Source organism: Rattus norvegicus, chromosome 8, assembly GCF_021556685.1.
Source record: "Rattus norvegicus strain SHRSP/BbbUtx chromosome 8, alternate assembly SHRSP_T2T, whole genome shotgun sequence".
Lineage (NCBI taxonomy): Eukaryota > Metazoa > Chordata > Mammalia > Rodentia > Muridae > Rattus > Rattus norvegicus.
Window position 1 is genome coordinate 90,651,160 of NC_141541.1, and position 17,086 is coordinate 90,668,245.

Consider the following 17,086-nt stretch of genomic DNA (forward strand, 5'->3'; position numbering starts at 1 on the left):
CCTTCACTCTGGGCCCAATTGGCTAAAATTAACTTGCCCCCTGCTCACAGCTTGGTGGCAGTGACAGAGCACACCCAGACCATCTGCTATGCTTCTCTGTTCCCTCTCAACTAGATCTCCATAGAAGCCCTTCTCTCAAGGAAACTAGAATTGCCAGAGTTAGTGAAGAGGTTGGTTTCATGAAGCCCAAGAGATAAGAGATTATTTCTCTAGTCATGACCTGTAGCTAATTAGGATGTGACTTCTCTCTTTGTAAACATGCTACTCTAAATGTGAACTGTAACTTCATTCAAAACTGTACTGTTACATCTTATTAATCTAATGACCCTCTGTTGAGCTGCTGTGGCCTGAATATGTGTTGAGGTGCTCTGAGATAGTACAAGTGGTATACTATTTCGTAATTTAGTTCTAAAGAGAAATACCATAGCATCCAATCTAAAGTACATCATTAGTAATTATTTCTGTCCTTCCTTCTCAAGAAGTGATAATGCTGATCCCAGAAGCTATAGGTCATCAAGCGAAAATTGCAGGGCTAAGTATGGGATACGTCCCTTCAAGTTCATGGATAGGGTGTTCAGAGAGACCACCAAAACAATAGAGGTTAAGCCACTGCTCTTCATTACTCGTCAGAACTTCATGGTAAGAATCTATCCCTGAAGGTACCACATACTTGGCTTTCAGAAGGGAACCTGCAAGGCACCTTTGGATAATACGAAGCCTTTCCAGAAGGGAGAACACGTAGTCATCAGTTCCAACTTGATTTCTCTTATGTCCTAAGGCTGTAGTTGTGGTATCCTCAGCTCTATAGTCTTATCATCAAGTCCTGATGAACAGCCAAAGGCAGTGGCAATTTCTTGGGGTTCTCTGGGACACCTCTCTCCAACAACACTGAGGAAGGTATTCCATGCCTGTCACTTGGCTTTTTAGTTGACAGTCTATGGTTTCTGGGAAGAGCACTGTCATTTCACTCAACCCCCTCTGCTTACCCTCCCATTCCTCTCTGCCTTTAAATTCCCCTCCCTCTTATTTATCCCCACTCTCCTACTGGTGACTGTGTTCTACTATCCTCCCACCATGAAGATCTCTGTTTTCCACTCTTCAAACTAGAAAGGGCCATTGATCGGAAGGGAGAAAAGTAAGTTTTGTGGTGGCTGGTATTCTCTAGATGCATTAAGCCTCAGAGTGAAGGTGGTCCACACAACGAAGCACTCCAGGTTAGCTAAGTGAAGGATGTCCTGTGTGAGCAGGGCCCATGGTTCTATTCCTTCACTCTGGAAGGATTAAACTCCTTATTTCACTAATACTGTCTGTGGAGATTCCATTTTTCTATAACCTGTGCCTTACGATTTCCTGTGTAGACATTAGCTTCTTCTTGATATATTTTCTTCAAAGAGGTTACAGGGACAAAGAATACGAATAAGAGAAAAATGAGAACTTCAAAGAGATGTATGAAAAAATGTCCGCTTCTTTGCACAGGCATGGTGATTACGAGCTGCTGTGCACTGCAGGCTAGAGGAGATATTTAGTGGTGCTTAGAATGCCGAAGTGATCATTACAAGCTGTTCTCTGTAGCACTACAGGAAAAGCTCCTCCACTCAGTCAGCAAATGTTTGTTCCTGAAAATATAACGCGTTTTGGTGGAACTGCTATTTTACACAATATTATGTTAACATTGGAGGCCGTGTTTCCAGGAACGCTCGCTCCCTGTGGCACACTGATCTCAACACCGGTTATGAACACATCTGATACTGAAGTGCAAACGCAAGGGTAGAGAGTGGTAAAAAGTAGTAACAGCTTCACTCCCACTTTCTTCCTGACATGTAGGTGTGCTTAAACGCAGTCTATTTCCCTTAGTATAGACAGTAATTAGTTTGTTTAAAAGCACACGGAAAAACTGATGGCAGGCATTTGAAAGGTTAAAACATGGAAGACTTCCGCACTGGGGAACCGCATCCAAACCACAGATTGTCGAGTCAGTCGTATAATGGCCCAGACACTTTCCAAGTCAGATTTAAGGGCTCTAGGAAACCATTTTTAAGTCATCCATGCATCAACCTTCTATTCATTAAGTGTTGGATTAACAATTCAAATATGTAGTAAAGTTTTATTTGGATTTTGGTCAGATTATCTGCTTTAACTTGAAATTTATTGGTTTTGTTTCTGTAGAAATATAATATTCTTTCTGAGAACCACAGGTTTACTCTATGAACTAAATAGTTCTGGGTTAGGAAACAGTGTCAGCAACCCTTTCAGAAACACTCTGAGAGTCAGGAAACATTGCACGTAGGACCCTATCTCAAAGAAACCACCATCAGGAAAAAAACAGGAAAAGAAAAGTTTTAACACTCCAAGGGCAACTTGACTTGAAATATTTATGCTGTAAAATGAAATATTTAGGCTACAAATTCACTTCAGAAAAGCGAGCAAAGTGATTTTGCTCTTTCAGGATAAACCAACATGATTGTTTCAGCTTAAAGTCAAGACTAAATGTGTTAATTGGTGTATACCTCTGAAGCAACACATGTGTTTTAATTGCCCTCCTCATACAATGTTTTACATTAGATATTTAATTTTCTCAAGTTGGAATATGTTCTATTACCTGTGGTCAGAGTATCCAAAGATGACTGGTGTTTGCACTTATAATAAGCATCACTTAAGTATGCTTTGAAGATATTTATAAATTACCCAGATAACTTCCACTTTTAAATATACACATAGAAGAAAAACATCGTAATCAAGTCCTATCATTCGTAAGAGCTATCATGTATTACATGCTGCATAGTTCCTTCCATTATTTTTTGAGATGGAACATAAATAAATTCAAAGGCTTTTATAGACAGATGACAGACAGGTGGCTAAGCTTAGAATATCTATGTCTGAACTATAGAGAGTAAGAGGGGCGATTTTTCAATGTTCCACAATCCCATTGCTCTATCTGTATGCTTGTGATCACCAACCATTCCTTCAGAAACAGGATTCCCTACTGGATACAATACGAGTAAGCCTAGGGGCTTTGAGAGGTGACCCAATCATGTAAGTGAACCCCTGAGAAATAAGGTTAATATCCTTGTAAAGAAATCCCAAATAAATAGTTTGTTCTTTCTACTATGGGAAGACACAAGCACAACGCACCCTGGAAAAAGAATGGGCCTTCATAGACAAAGAATCTCCTGATGCTCTGATCTTGGACTTTCTGGAACTGCAAGAAATAAGTGTCTGCTGTCTCTATCTGCTCAGTTTGTGATATTTTCTTACAGAGCCTGAACAGACAAAGATTCTGCAGTGTTTTCTCCTTGTGAAGTATTGACATTACAGAGATAAGAAATTCATGCAAGGGGTAACAAAGCTTCACAAGGAGTTACTCCGTCATGGAGCTGTGTGGGTGGATATGGTGCTAAAGGTACTTTTGTCCTGGAATAAACCTCCGAGTCCTTAATACTTTATGAGAAATATGTGTCTGTCTGTCTCTCTGTCTGTCTCTGACTCTGTCTGTCTCTGTCTCGGTCTCTCTGTCCTCTCTCTCTCTCTCTCTCTCTCTCTCTCTCTGTCTTTCACACAAACACACACACACACACACACACACACACACACACACACACACACACCTAACAGAATATGGAAACATGGAAAAATAGGAGAAAAGTACAGACATGGCAAAAACTTAAGCAAAAATTGTGAAAGCAGCAGTTTTCTTGTCCTTGGGATCAACTAACCATCACCCCTTATGGTAAAGAAGCTACATTCTGATATTTTATAACACATTGGCTCCTTTTACATTTCTAATGGGTCTTTCACCCGCTCATTTGAAAAATATTGGGCCACCGGCACACAGACTTCTAGCAGCCAATTCATTCTCTTACATAGTCTTTAAAGTTTTACATTTGTCAGTATTTCTGTTGATCTCACCAGAAAAGCCTCTATATATCAGGAAACTATCAAATGCTCTGTAATGCTAACTTCTAAATTTGTCTGAAATGATGAATTTAATATCAATCAGAAATATAATTTTTTTCCTTCTAAAGGACATACGCATTTCTGTTGTAGCTGTCTGTTGGCTCCTATTGCCCCAGCCATTTTTCTGATGAGAAGCATAACAACCCTTCAGCATGTATCACCAGTGTTTATGTGGACTTTCTGTTAAGTTGCAAGGAATGTTCAAAACTTGTACATGCAAGGAATGATGTTTTTCACCATACTGCTAATTTTATTGGTCTATCAAGGACATTTTTGAGCCATCACTTCTGTATTCTTTTATTTATTTTAGAATATTTTAGAAATTTGTTGAGAATTTTGTATATGCATTTAGTATATTGGATCATATTCTCTCTTAATTTGCCACATAGTTTTTCATCCCCCACCTCTTCTCAACTTATTGCTTTTTTTGATTTTCATAATCGCCATAATTTTTTATTTTTCATAATTATATAATCATAATAAAAATAATATTTTTCATAATACTTATGCACATGTATATGTGTAGGGCTATCCACCAGCGCATAAATGACTTACCAGGGTCCAGAGCCTTAAGAATACACAAATATTCAGAAATGGCAATGTATAGAATAAAATAAGTAATCAGTAAGGCCAATCAGAGAGGTTAATGTTAGCAAAACATCAATTTTAGAACCTGGAGCATTTTTGTGTACATTATACTTCATAGTCTCATTAAAACTCCATAGAAAATAAAAATAATGTATCTGATTCTTCTGTTTTACCAATAAAAGATGAATCGCAAAGATTCTCTGAATTATACAAGGTAATGCATTTAACAATGCAAACTGAAGACTGCTGTTGTGTTTCTGCAGTTTAATCAAGGCTCCACGGTTTTAGGGGAACAAGAAAACATAATATTTCTAACTTCTAATTCCTCTGCTAAAAGTCAAAGATGACAAGTATCTAGTTTCTCTAACCTAAAGTGCTGTGGAAAAACCTATGAGAAAATAAGCCATGAGGTGCTTTGATACTGTGATAGATCATGTTCTGGAGAACTCTAATTCTCGGTGAAAATGACTTTCTCAGGGGAGTTAGATCTAAAGCATGGTCTGAGCTTTGTATGTATGGTTTATAGTTCAGTACTCAGTCATAAATTAGGGTTCTACTAGAATAGAAAGGAAGATAATAACAAGCATAGAAAGTACAATCCAATTGAGATCTAAGTGGGACACATTTTGCTGGTGTCTTCTTCAAATATTCTCTTGGAAAGCTGTGTTCTAGTGGGCGTCTCTGTTGTGATAAACCACTGACCGAAATCAACTTGAGGAGCAAGGGGTTGATTTAGCCTAGAGGTTATGATCCATCACCAAGGATTGAAAAGCCAAGGACTCAAAGTAAGCTGGAAATAGGAACCAAAGCAGAGACCATGAGTTATAATCACATTACAAAGAGACTATAGTGTGCTTGTTTACTGTGCTCGGTAGAATAAAATGGTATATTAATTACTGGCCTTTTTTCCTGTGGACACTTTAATTCTTTACAAGAAGTAACTTTTGTTTGTTTTGACTCATGGTTAGGAGGCAAGCTATCAAGTTTGGAAAGATGTGTTCATATGAGCCCAGGGCAGCTGATCACACCACACACAGTCAGGAAGCAGAGAGAGATGAATATGGCGACCAACTCACTTTCTCCTTTGTATTCAACCTGGGGTCATCACTCCTCAATTAAACCCCAATTAAATGACTCCACTAACATGCCTAGAGGTTTTCCTCCTAAGTAATTTAAAAGTATATCAAGTTGACAGTCAAAATTAACTGCCACAGATGGTAATTTAGATAGCTTAATTAGAACTTCAATCAAGGTAATAATAGTGAGTTTCCACACCAAACGTGCAGTGTGCTTTTATGAAACCTTTCATGTCTTCTTTTACCCTCCTGTGTTTTTCTGCTAATATTTTCACCTAGAAATGAAACTGTGGGCTGTCCAGCCATGGATGAGCCATAATGATGCCCTCTTCTCAAGGCTAAGGGATATGCCAAGGGGAGAGAGTATCTTAGGAGCCAGATGTTGTAGATGTTGTACAAGGAAGCAATGTCTTCAGGACACACTGGGTGTTTACACAGAAAACCTAACAGTGATGTGACAACATGCACAGCATCCGTGCCACACAACCTCAGTCCACACAAGACCCTGACATGTAGGGGAGAAGATGGATCCAGTATCACACCATGAGCTGAGGAACTGTTGGCATTCGATAGCAGTAAGAATCCATCTCTTGTTGTTTTCTGCTGTTATTTTTAACAAGGTAACTCCTGGTAGGTCAACCATATTTGAGTAGAAAAGTATAATATCACACAGCAAAGTTATTCAGACCGACAGTGTATACGTTTCCTCTACAGTTTGAATAGCCATTTGAAATGGAACTCGTGGAGCTTCGCATTGAATTTTATACCTTCAGTATCAAGTATATTGTGTGCACTCATCTATTACCAAAGAAGAAATCCCACAGCAGAGTTAGATCTAGCGAAACAGTTGAAATTTTATAAATAAAGTTTGTTTTTTAGGAAAGGATAAATTTCAAGACTGAAATGTAGCCTTCTCTCATACTTAGACCCCTTCCTGCACCTCATTAGTTACAGGATAAAACCTAAGTTTCCCCGTGTAGCACGTAAGCTCTTTGATCACGCTCACGTCTCACATCCCAGCCTCGTTTTCCACAGTACACCCTTACACATGTCTTTATTCCCTCTGGTTGATACTGATCTTCCCAAAGTGCTGCCTTGCCTCCCAGCCAGCCTTCCCCCTTCCTGACTCCTTCCCATCACTCAAGCTCATTCAGATTTCTGCCTAAACCCTAAACTCCATTGGCTATTTCTGCCCACTGTTTCCAGGAAACCCTATCTGTTTCTGCCATTGTACTCGGGGAAAGTTGCCTGAATTCATCAGGAACTAAAAGCTTCATGAAATTATCACCAACATTGATTAATGTAGAAATCATTAATGAAGATGGACTATAATGTAGTCTGAATTGCGGAAAGCCCTTTAATCCTCAAGTATAAATCAATGGCTGAATATGTTGACTGCCTCAGGACTACAAAGTGTAGAATACAGGAGTTTGACTAAGATCTACTATGTAGCCCTAGCCCAGTCATTCATAACTAAACAGAAGTTGGCAAACTAAGTGTTGGAGCTCTTTCTTCATATAGTAGGTATGCTGGCTAATTTTATATTAATTTGGCACAAGCTAGAGTCATCTGAGAAAATGGAGCCACAATTGTTAGCCTCTGTAAGATGGGCTGTAGGCAGAACTCTAGGACATTTTCTTTTTTTTTTTTTTTTATTTATTTTTTTTTATTAACTTGAGTATTTCTTATATACATTTCAAGTGTTATTCCCTTTCCCGGTTTCCGGGCAAAATCCCCCTCCCCTCTCCCCTTCCTTATGGGTGTTCCCTTAATTAGCGATTGGCGGAAGGCTGAGTCTGTGGTGGGTGGAGTCATCCTCGGGCTGGTCATCCTAGGTTCTGTAAGAAAGCAGACTAGCCAAACCTTAGGAGTAGGCCAGTAAACAGCACTCCTGTATTCCTCCTCACCAGCTCCAGCCTCCAGGTTCAAGCCTTCTTGAACTCCTGCCCTGACTTCCTTCAATAATGGACTATGATGTGGAAGTTTAAGCCAAATAAACCCTTTCCTCCCCAACTTGCTTTTGGTCAGATTGTTTCATCACAACAATAGAAACCTAACCAGGACAGGAGGATACAACTGATAGACCTACATTCTGTGAGCACTAAAATAAAGCATGTGGAATAATGTCGTTAGCTTGAAGGAGAAAATACCATGGCGAGTCAGTATGGGAAAATATCCATTACTTTAATTATCAGCATATTAAAACTATCTAATTTTAATGTTTTGATTGTGACACCCAGTTGGTGGATCTCTGTGACTGCTGTTTCAGGTACTGACGGGTACTTGGTGCCTCAGCAGAAGTGATGAGGGCATCTTTGAATACAGCTTATGTGCGATATATCTGATGGTCATTGTGAGCCTTTATAATCTGTGGTTATATGAAGATTCTATATTTTAAATACTTGTTTATTGATGATTAATTTTCTCTTCCTGCTCAAGTTTTATAGCCAACTTGGGATCTATCAAATTTTCCAATCAGAGTTATCAGTGGATGGCGGGGACTCTTTGGTCTGCCGTAAGGAAAATTTGCACTTGTGCAATGACAAGTCTTTCCTTCAAACTGTATTTCACGTCTCTGTATTTCCAAGTGACTTGACTTTATTCTGACCACTACTGCTGTCCTTTTCATTTTAAACCCAATTTCATTATGTTATGCTTCTATGTGGCCTTTGTAATTTATACTTTCTGGTATGATTTGAAATTTTCTTTGTCATCACACACATTAGCTGTGTTTTCTTAATACTCATAAACTTTTGCCTTAGAAACATTAAACAAAGTATGATTGTGTATTATTCATACCACTGTTTTGGCATAGTTTACCTTTCTTCTTTTCTTGTTATTTGCAGCTAGGTTGCTGGGACACTTGTATATCTTTCTGGGGCTTTATAAGTTTTCTCAGTATAAAATAACTTTTCTACCGTACTGAACAATTCTCACCTTGAATATTATTCTTGTGTCTCGTGTGCCTATGCTTCATTCTTACATTACCAGTTGACAACTCTGTGACCCGCCATATGACTTGCCCTTTATTATTCTACATTTGTCTGATTTAAGCAGCATGTAGCACTGTAGAAATCTCCTAAAAACATCCAAGAAAATAATAATCCCTCATGATGGTTTCATTCTTTAGGGCCAACCTGAGATCTAACCTTAACCAAGAACAGTAAAGTAATTTCAAATCTTAATAATACAGACAAAGAAGGCAATTGAGTCCTATGAGGTCAGGTCCAATAAAGTCACTAATGTGTTTCCCTTTGACTTTCATACCATACTTCTTATTTTTCTTCTTCTTATTATAATTTACAATTGTTTTGATTTCCCTTCCTCATCGCTTTTATCGAGGCAGTTTACCTCAGTTTAAACTCACATTGAAATATGTAATTTGAGTCAATATCTACAACTGATTTGTATTTACCGCAAACAAAACTAGGACTAAAACATTGACACATGGCTTATTCACATGACTTCTCGCATCTCACTCTCATCTGTGCTCTCTTGGAATTTTACTCCCATATTTTAGTGGTTTTTGTTGGAAGCCAGGCCGACCCAAGGCTTTTCCTAAGACTCTGATGGATGAAGAAGAAATGTAGTTCCCTGTCTAAGCCAAGGAGCATTCATGATGAATCCAGTAATGGACCAGAGTCTAGACCTTGGGCAAACTGTGACTTCTGACCCTGAGAACTCCTTCTTCCCCTAAAGGACTGTGGGTAACAGTCCCATGACCTTTCTGTGCTCAATCTGTGATACACTCGAACTATCCAGTCCTCTTTTAGGGCAACATTGTTTGGTTAGTTACCTCCTGACTTTGTCCCATGTATGTATGTATACAAGATTTCTATTAACTTTCTTACATTTTCCACTGCAAACCGTATATAAGATGCTACATTTCTTAAAATTTGCTTGGCCTAAGATATAACTTAGGCAAGACCTCCTGACCACAGTGTCCTTACCTTCATTTTTCATCTACTGGTCCTCTCTCTGAACGACTTATCATCGATGAACAGCCTGCCGGTTCAGGTCACTTTTTCTATTATTCTTCATGTACGTATTAAACTCTGCTATTTTGAACGTCTTGTTCACCATGGCATTGGCTTCACTGTGTGTATATGAGCGTATGCCCAAGGGTGCAGTATACATTCTCTTTTCATATTTACACATTTTTCTTCTAGAATCCATTTTTATTTGCTCAAGTGTACATTTCCAAAATCTTCCAGAGACAGCATAAAAGTTGAAATTTCAGTTCAAGTTTTAGTAGTTTTGAATAACCATTTTTTTTTTACCTAACCTGGAACGTTGCTTGTTAATGAATCATATAATTCCCTACAATTAACACTATTCAAAACCCTTTGTTTTGTAAAAGATTACATAAATAGTATGTTTAAAATACACAGTTCAACTTAATGCTATTAAGTACATTATTATAAGATTTAAATTTTACTCTTAAACCCTTTGGAGAGTGAGCATCATTAAAGAACAGAAGAATGCCTTACCACACTGAATAGTTGCTATTGCTTTAATCAAATTCTCTAGTCACACAGCTCATAATTTGAAGATATACTGATTATTTTATATAAATGACAATTTTAGTATCCCAAATGATAAATAAATGTTTATTTGGTCTTTCTTCTAAAGCCATCAATATGAGTCATGGTGGAATGCTCCCACCATGAGTTACACCTGAGGAGCCATGCTTCCAACTTTATGTAAAAGAATTCTTTGTGGGTAGTGACATTCGAGACATAGCTACTGAGATGCAATCTGCCTCAGAGGTACTACTGAGTAAACTACATAGGAAACACAAGCTCTTTGACACAGACACGTCATATTTTCATGTTAACAACTAATGTCCAAAGGTATTAAAGGAATTGCAATCAAGTATATCTTAATTCAATTATCTTAAATTATAAAGTTAGTTCAGTTACCAAATAGACAGCAGTTTATTTGAAACATGGAAAAAGGTGCTTTGGATGAAGAAATGTTATGGCATTTAGCTTTCATTGCTATACTATATTAGTCTGCTTCTTTGTTTGCTCACTTTGTTTGCTTTGCTTTGCTCTCTTCAAGCAAGGTCTCATTTATTCCAGGTTGTCCTTGACTTTGCTCTGTAGTGGAGGATGATGTAGAACTTCTGCTCTTCTTCACTTCCCAAGTGCTAGCATTACAGGTGTGTGCGACCATGCCCAGTTCATGCAGAACTGAGAATGAAAGCCAAGGTTTCCTCCATGCTAGGCTGATACTCTATGGACCATATACCACATTCATCCATGAGCCAAGTACATTCTTTTAAAGAAACAAGATTTAAACTCTTTGTGAACCTCTGATGGAAATTGAGAGTAAACATGTAATCTATTAAATGCACCCAGTTGCCATTAACCCATTAATGATCAGTTATATAAAACTGAGGAGAGCCTTTGAGACACATTGAGTTTTAGTAAAATGCTTAAAAATTAATTATCCCCCAAGTGACGATGCATTAACTTATTTATTTGTCAGATAATATTTAACTGTTTTGGTATTGTGCAACCATTTTAAAGCTGTTGTAAGTTAATAAATTATATACCTATTGATTAGAACTCATTTACTTATTTCTTGATCCTATGATGAATATTTACTGACATGTGCAGTGTTCAAAATAATTTAAGCAGCTGTAGGCTGCCCTTTGGAAGACGAGTCTTCAATTTGGGTCTCAGAAAAAAAGTAACATTCTTGCAAATTGTAACACTTAGTCATAAAATGATTGTTTCTTAGCCCTTTTTAGATTTTCATACCATTTCTATCCTCTATATTTCTCTGTGGAGTTTTTATTTGTTTTGTGTTTAGATTTGTGTTACATGTTGTTATTTTGGATTGTTTGTTTTTTATATGTTAAACAGGATATCACCTTGTAGTCTAGACTGGTCTGGAAATGTATTATGAATATCATGTAAATGAAATAAGGGAATTGCTGTCTTTAGGTTTTTTTTTTCTTTTAAGCTACATATTTTTTGTTTGCAAAGTGATGTGAAGAACAGACTGGAAATCCCCACATCCACATACAGAGGGGATGAAGGCTGTGCACCGTATCTGGGTGTTGGGAGCCATATGCTTCTGATCCAAGTCAATAGAATTATGTTAAATGCCTCCCGTTGATCAAAAGCCAGATAAAAATCTTACAGAGAGTCCTAGCTGCCCTTATTGATTTTTTCCACTGGATTCCAGTGACTTATTAAACTCATTTACTTTTAGGAATTATAAATCACATGGTAACAAAATCTTATAATTTCCAGGATTTTGTTCACATAAGTTAATTTGGGTTTTGCAGAATTGCTGTGACAAGTGGAACAGGCATTGGGGATTCATACTGTGCCGGTGAAATTAAGTGGGAGTAAGCCTGCCTGATTCATCTTTAGAAGGATTTGAGCCTGCATTGTCTAACTCAGTTTTACTCCTTTTTTTCTTCCTACTGTAATGTATGCCTTCCTAAGAAGCCATTCTGCAAACACTGTGGAAAGAAATTTGAATGAAGTCAGAGGAGAGAACTGATAGCGGTTGCCCTGTCTTCCTAATTCTGTTATTTAGCTGGTTTATGACTCCACAGAAAATGGAGTCATAATCTTGTTTAGAAAGATTCAGCAAGTATTCCAGTCAGTGTGCTTTATTAGAAAACTTGTTGTTCACACCGTGATGGATGTTAGCAGGGATAATAGAAGAGCTGTGAAATTATCTTTAGTTAAGAAGCATCACCTTACTCAACAGCAGCGGCTCTGGTAGCATTCTTAACCTTCAGCCTGTCCCTGGAATCTTGAGCATGCTTTCCCCTTACATACGCAATTTTCTCCAATTTGTTGTCTTTGAATTCTGTTTACCTGAGTGTCATTATACCTTAGCTGCTTCTTGTCTCTCAGATCTTTATGCAGATTCCAATATCACTTTCTCTCCGGGGGGGGGGTCTCTTTTCTGATGCAGAATTCCTCCACCTCATTACTCAAATAGAACTTATCTGGAATCACATTTCCAGTTCCTTACTGGTCATTTTCTTCCTTTTCCTCCCTGATAGTCTCCATTAGTGCTTCTTCTTCGGTGCTGCCCTTCTGATTGATGGCAAAGGCTTGTGTGGTAAGTGAATTGTTTACCACTTAAACCTTTGCACAGGTTACCTATACAACTGTGAAAGCCTGGATTTTTCAGTCAATAGTTGCTATTGTCCTGTCCAAAATAGGAGTTTGGACTCAAACTATAGAACAAACTCCATTAATCTTCATTAATTATTTTTTCTTATAAAAATGAAATAACAGCATATCATTAATAGTTTCAGGGATTGGTACTTGATGGGATGGTTCTCAAGTTGGGCCAGTTAATAATAGGCCATTCCTTCAGTCTCTGCTCCATTTCCTGTCCCTGTATTTTTTGTTCATTCGTTCGTTTGTTTGTTTTATAAATAGGATATATTTTGGATTGAAAGTTTTGTGGATGTGTTGGTGTCCCTATTGCTCCACTGGGGTTCCTGCCTGGCTACAGAAGGTGGCCTCTTCAGGTTCCATATCCCGGATGATACTGTGAACCACAGCTAAGGTCACCCTCACTGATTCTTGGGTGCCTCCCTTATCCCAGGTCTCATAGCACTGCTTTCATTGTGTCCCATAAATTTGGGTATGTGGTGCCTTCATTTTCATTTAATTCAAGAAAGTCTTTCATTTTCTTCTTTATTTCTTCCTGACATGGAGATCATTGAGTATAGTTATTCAATTTCCATGAGTATATAGGCTTTTCAGTGTTTCTGTTGTTGTTGAAGTCCAGCTTTAATCCATGGTGGTCTGATTAGATAGAAGGTGCTAGCTATTTCAATGTTCTTGTATCTGTTGACGCTTGCTGTGACTGACTATATGGTCAATTTTGGAGAAGGATCCATGAGGTGCAGAGGAGAAGGTATATTCTTTTTGTGTTTTGGTGAAATAATCTATAGATATCTATTAGGTTCATAAAATTCATAGTGTCTGTTAATTTCATTATTTCAGATTAGTTTTAGTCTGATTGACCTGTCAATTGGTGAGGGTGGAGTTTTGAAGTCTCCCATGATTAATGTGTGGAGTTCAGTGTGCAGTTTAAGCTTTAGCAATGTTTCTTTTACAAATGTGGGTTACCTTGTGTTTGGGGCATAGATGTTCAGAATTGAGAGATCATATCATCTCGGTAGATTTTCCTCTGATGAGTATGATGTGTCCTGCCCTGTCTCCTTTGATTGTTTTGGTTGAAAGTCTATTTTATTACATATTAGAGTAGACATTCCAGCTTGTTGTTTGGAAAACATTTTTCCAGCCCTTTACTATGAGCCCTTTACTATCTTCCTTGCAGAGAAGATGGTGGGGAAGGGAAGCTTCCCTGTGTGGTTCAGGCTTAGGAGGTCTGAAGAAGATGGGAGGAGAGGTGGCAGAGGAAAGTTCCCCTTGGGATAAGCTGTTCCCACAATGCATTTCTAAATAGCACAAACAAGCAGGGAAAGGAGGGAAATGACCAAAAGTACACAGATGAATTTTTCTGCTTCAAACAAACGTTTTAGTGATATTAATGTGTAGAATCCTGAGGCAAGTGAACCCAGTGGCTCTCCATTCAGTTTGCTCAGTGCAGGCAATACTGCTGATGAGTGTCACTTATTAATAAAGCTGGATGTCCAAACTCTAACCTTAAAGCCTGTGTCTTTCATTTGACTTTCTCTAATTCTATGGTGACTTTTTATTTAAGGCATTTGAACAGAGCAGTTCGGGAACAGCATTAGAAAGGGACAGATAATTACGTGCCATTCAAGCTGTTGACAAACATGAATGTAATTATGGCCTGCATGTAGCTGCGATATGCTGGATCAGAGGAGGAAGTCACATTATTAGTTCCTTACAGCACATAAATGCAGTTTCTAAAGAAGCTTTTGTTTTGAATTTCTTATGACTATACCCCACCGAACTGCTTTCTGGAAATAGATGATTAAGACTACTTCCTTTTATTGCAACTTCTACCCTAGAGTTATTTAAATACCAATGTAGGTTTGCATTGAAGAAGTGGTAAGAAGATGCATTTCTGGGAAAGGCTTAGGAGAGGTCCTGGCAAGGGGCTTCCTGAAGTAACAGTGACTCACCTCCTAATCTTCATGCTTGTAGGCTTAGAGCTGAGGGCTGGATTCCTTCACATGGAAAGAGATTTCTTTACTGGGGTGACAAAGAGGATCCAAATACCCCACAGTTCATTCTTCATAAAGGTGAGAGGCAACTAAAGAAAAAGTAGGGACATTCTAAGTCAGCAAAGCTAGTAGGAAAGCTGGGGAGTGAGGGGGGGTTCAATGTGTGCAGTGCTCAATGCTCTGTTACTGTTTAAAATACACAGTGGAAGATTCCTGAGAAAAATATAATCATGATATAATATAAAGTCATCTTAAATTCAGTTTTCTTTTGTAGGATTAATACATACATGTAAGCATACCATGAAAAAGAGTCTAACATGGAAAAGTGCACATGTAGGAAGGCATTGAAGCACAACCTTTAAAAAGAAAGGTAGATAGGGAGTCACTTCTGCCTTCAGTCTCATGACTGTGAAGCTAAACAGACTAGGGGCCCATCGTGAGTAGATCCCCATTTCCTCCTCCTCCTCCTCCTCCTCCTCCTCCTCCTCCTCCTCCTCCTCCTCCTCCTCCTCTTCTTCTTCTTCCTCTTCCTCTTCCTCTTCCTCCTCTTCCTCCTCCTCTTCCTCCTCCTCCTCCTCCTCCTCCTCCTCCTCTTCTTCTTCTTCCTCTTCCTCTTCCTCTTCCTCTCCCTCCTCCTCCTCCTCTTCTTCCTCCTCCTCCTCCTCTTCCTCTTCCTCTTCCTCTTCTTCTTCTTCTCCTTTCTCTCTCATTCTCTCTCTCTCTCTGCATACACGTGTGAGTGTGTGTGTGTGTGTGTGTGTGTGTGTGTGTGTGTGTGTGTATATAACTTTCTCCACCATTTAAGGTCAATATCAAAGAGATTCTTCATTTTATGTAACCCATAACAGACCATGGGAAAAACTTATGTGAATGAAGGAAGATTAAATGATAGCTTAATTTTTCTGTGTTTGACATGACTAAAGGGCATATGATCCTGGAGGCATGTTTCAAGTCTGGAGAACTGGAGCATCATCATTACAGAGCATGTAGAGTCATGAGAGATTAGTGGGCTGTCGATCATATTTAGAAACCAGGGAAAGAAGGTTTTTATTAATCATCCCATTCATTTACATCTCAAATGATATCCCCCTTCCCAGTTACCCCTCCACAAATCACCCATCCCATATGTCCCTCTCACCTCTCCCCTCTCCCCTTTGCCTCTATTAGGGTGTTCCCCCACTTAATTCCCACCCCACCACTCCAGCATCCCCCTACACTGGGGCATCAAACTCCCACAGGACTAAGAACCTCACCTCCCACTGATGTTAGACAAGGACATCCTCTGCTACATATGCAACTGGAGCCATGTACACTCCTTGGTGGTCTACTCCCTAGGAGCACTAGGTGTCCAGCCAGCCAACATTGTTTTCCTATAAGGTTACAATCTCCCTCCACTCCTCCAGTGCTTCTGCCAGCTCCTCCATGGGGGTCCCTACACCTGAAAACTCTAGAACAAGAGTAAGCAAATATACCCAAGAGGAGTAGATGGCAGGAAATAATGAAACTCGGGGCTGAAATCAACCAAGTAGAAACAAAGAACTATACAAAGAATCAACAAAACTACGAGCTGGTTCTTTGAGAAAATCAACAAGATAGATTAAACCCTTGGCCAAACTGACTAGAGGGCACAGAGACAGTATCCAAATTTAAAAATCAGGAATGAAAAGGGAGATAAAACAGCAGAAACTGAAGAAATCAAAAAACCTCAGATCCTACTACAAAAACCTATATACTTAACAAAACTGGAAAATTTAGATGAAATGGATGATTTCTAGACAGAAACCAGGAACCAAAATTAAATCAGGATCAAATAAACCATCTAAACAGTCCCATAACCCTAAGGAAATAGAAGGAGTCATTATTAAAAGTCTCCCAACCGCCCCCCCCCCAAAAAAACCCAAGGCCAGATGTTTTAGTGCAGAATTCTATCAGACCTTCAAAGAAATTTGTATTGTAACAGTAAACACTGAATTCTCAGCTCACTTTTTTTGTATTAAAAATAGATGTATTAATAGTGTACTTCTGTAACAACAGAATTTGACATATTTTGAAAATGTCAAAAGCATAAGAGGCTCAATGATATAACAGTTAATGGTAGAAGCCCGTCATACAATATAAGTGACGTATGCACCACTTTATATGAGCACCTGTGGTCCTTCAGTCAGAATGGAATTTACAAACTAGTGTTCAAGGATGGTCTGGTTGAAATCTTCACAAAACCTAATCCAGAAAGAGTGCACAATTCACAACAACTTCTTTAGATCTTTCTGTGGAGTGACACAAATCAATAGGTAACTGACCTTGGGTCACACAAACAGAC

General features: G+C 38.7%; 1 protein-coding gene and 1 long non-coding RNA gene across 4 annotated transcripts in view; one reads left to right on the top strand and one right to left on the bottom strand.

Annotated features, from left to right (window-relative positions):
• The window catches only part of Mei4 (meiotic double-stranded break formation protein 4), a 173,821-nt gene that overhangs the window by 132,350 nt on the left and 24,385 nt on the right, over positions 1 to 17,086 (top strand).
• The window catches only part of LOC102553441 (uncharacterized), a 95,248-nt gene that overhangs the window by 42,552 nt on the left and 35,610 nt on the right, over positions 1 to 17,086 (bottom strand). For all 3 annotated transcript variants that reach the window (XR_015627343.1, XR_015627345.1, XR_015627344.1), the window contains exon 4: positions 14,725 to 14,855. This is a non-coding gene — a long non-coding RNA (uncharacterized LOC102553441). The remainder of the gene's footprint in view (positions 1 to 14,724; positions 14,856 to 17,086) is intronic.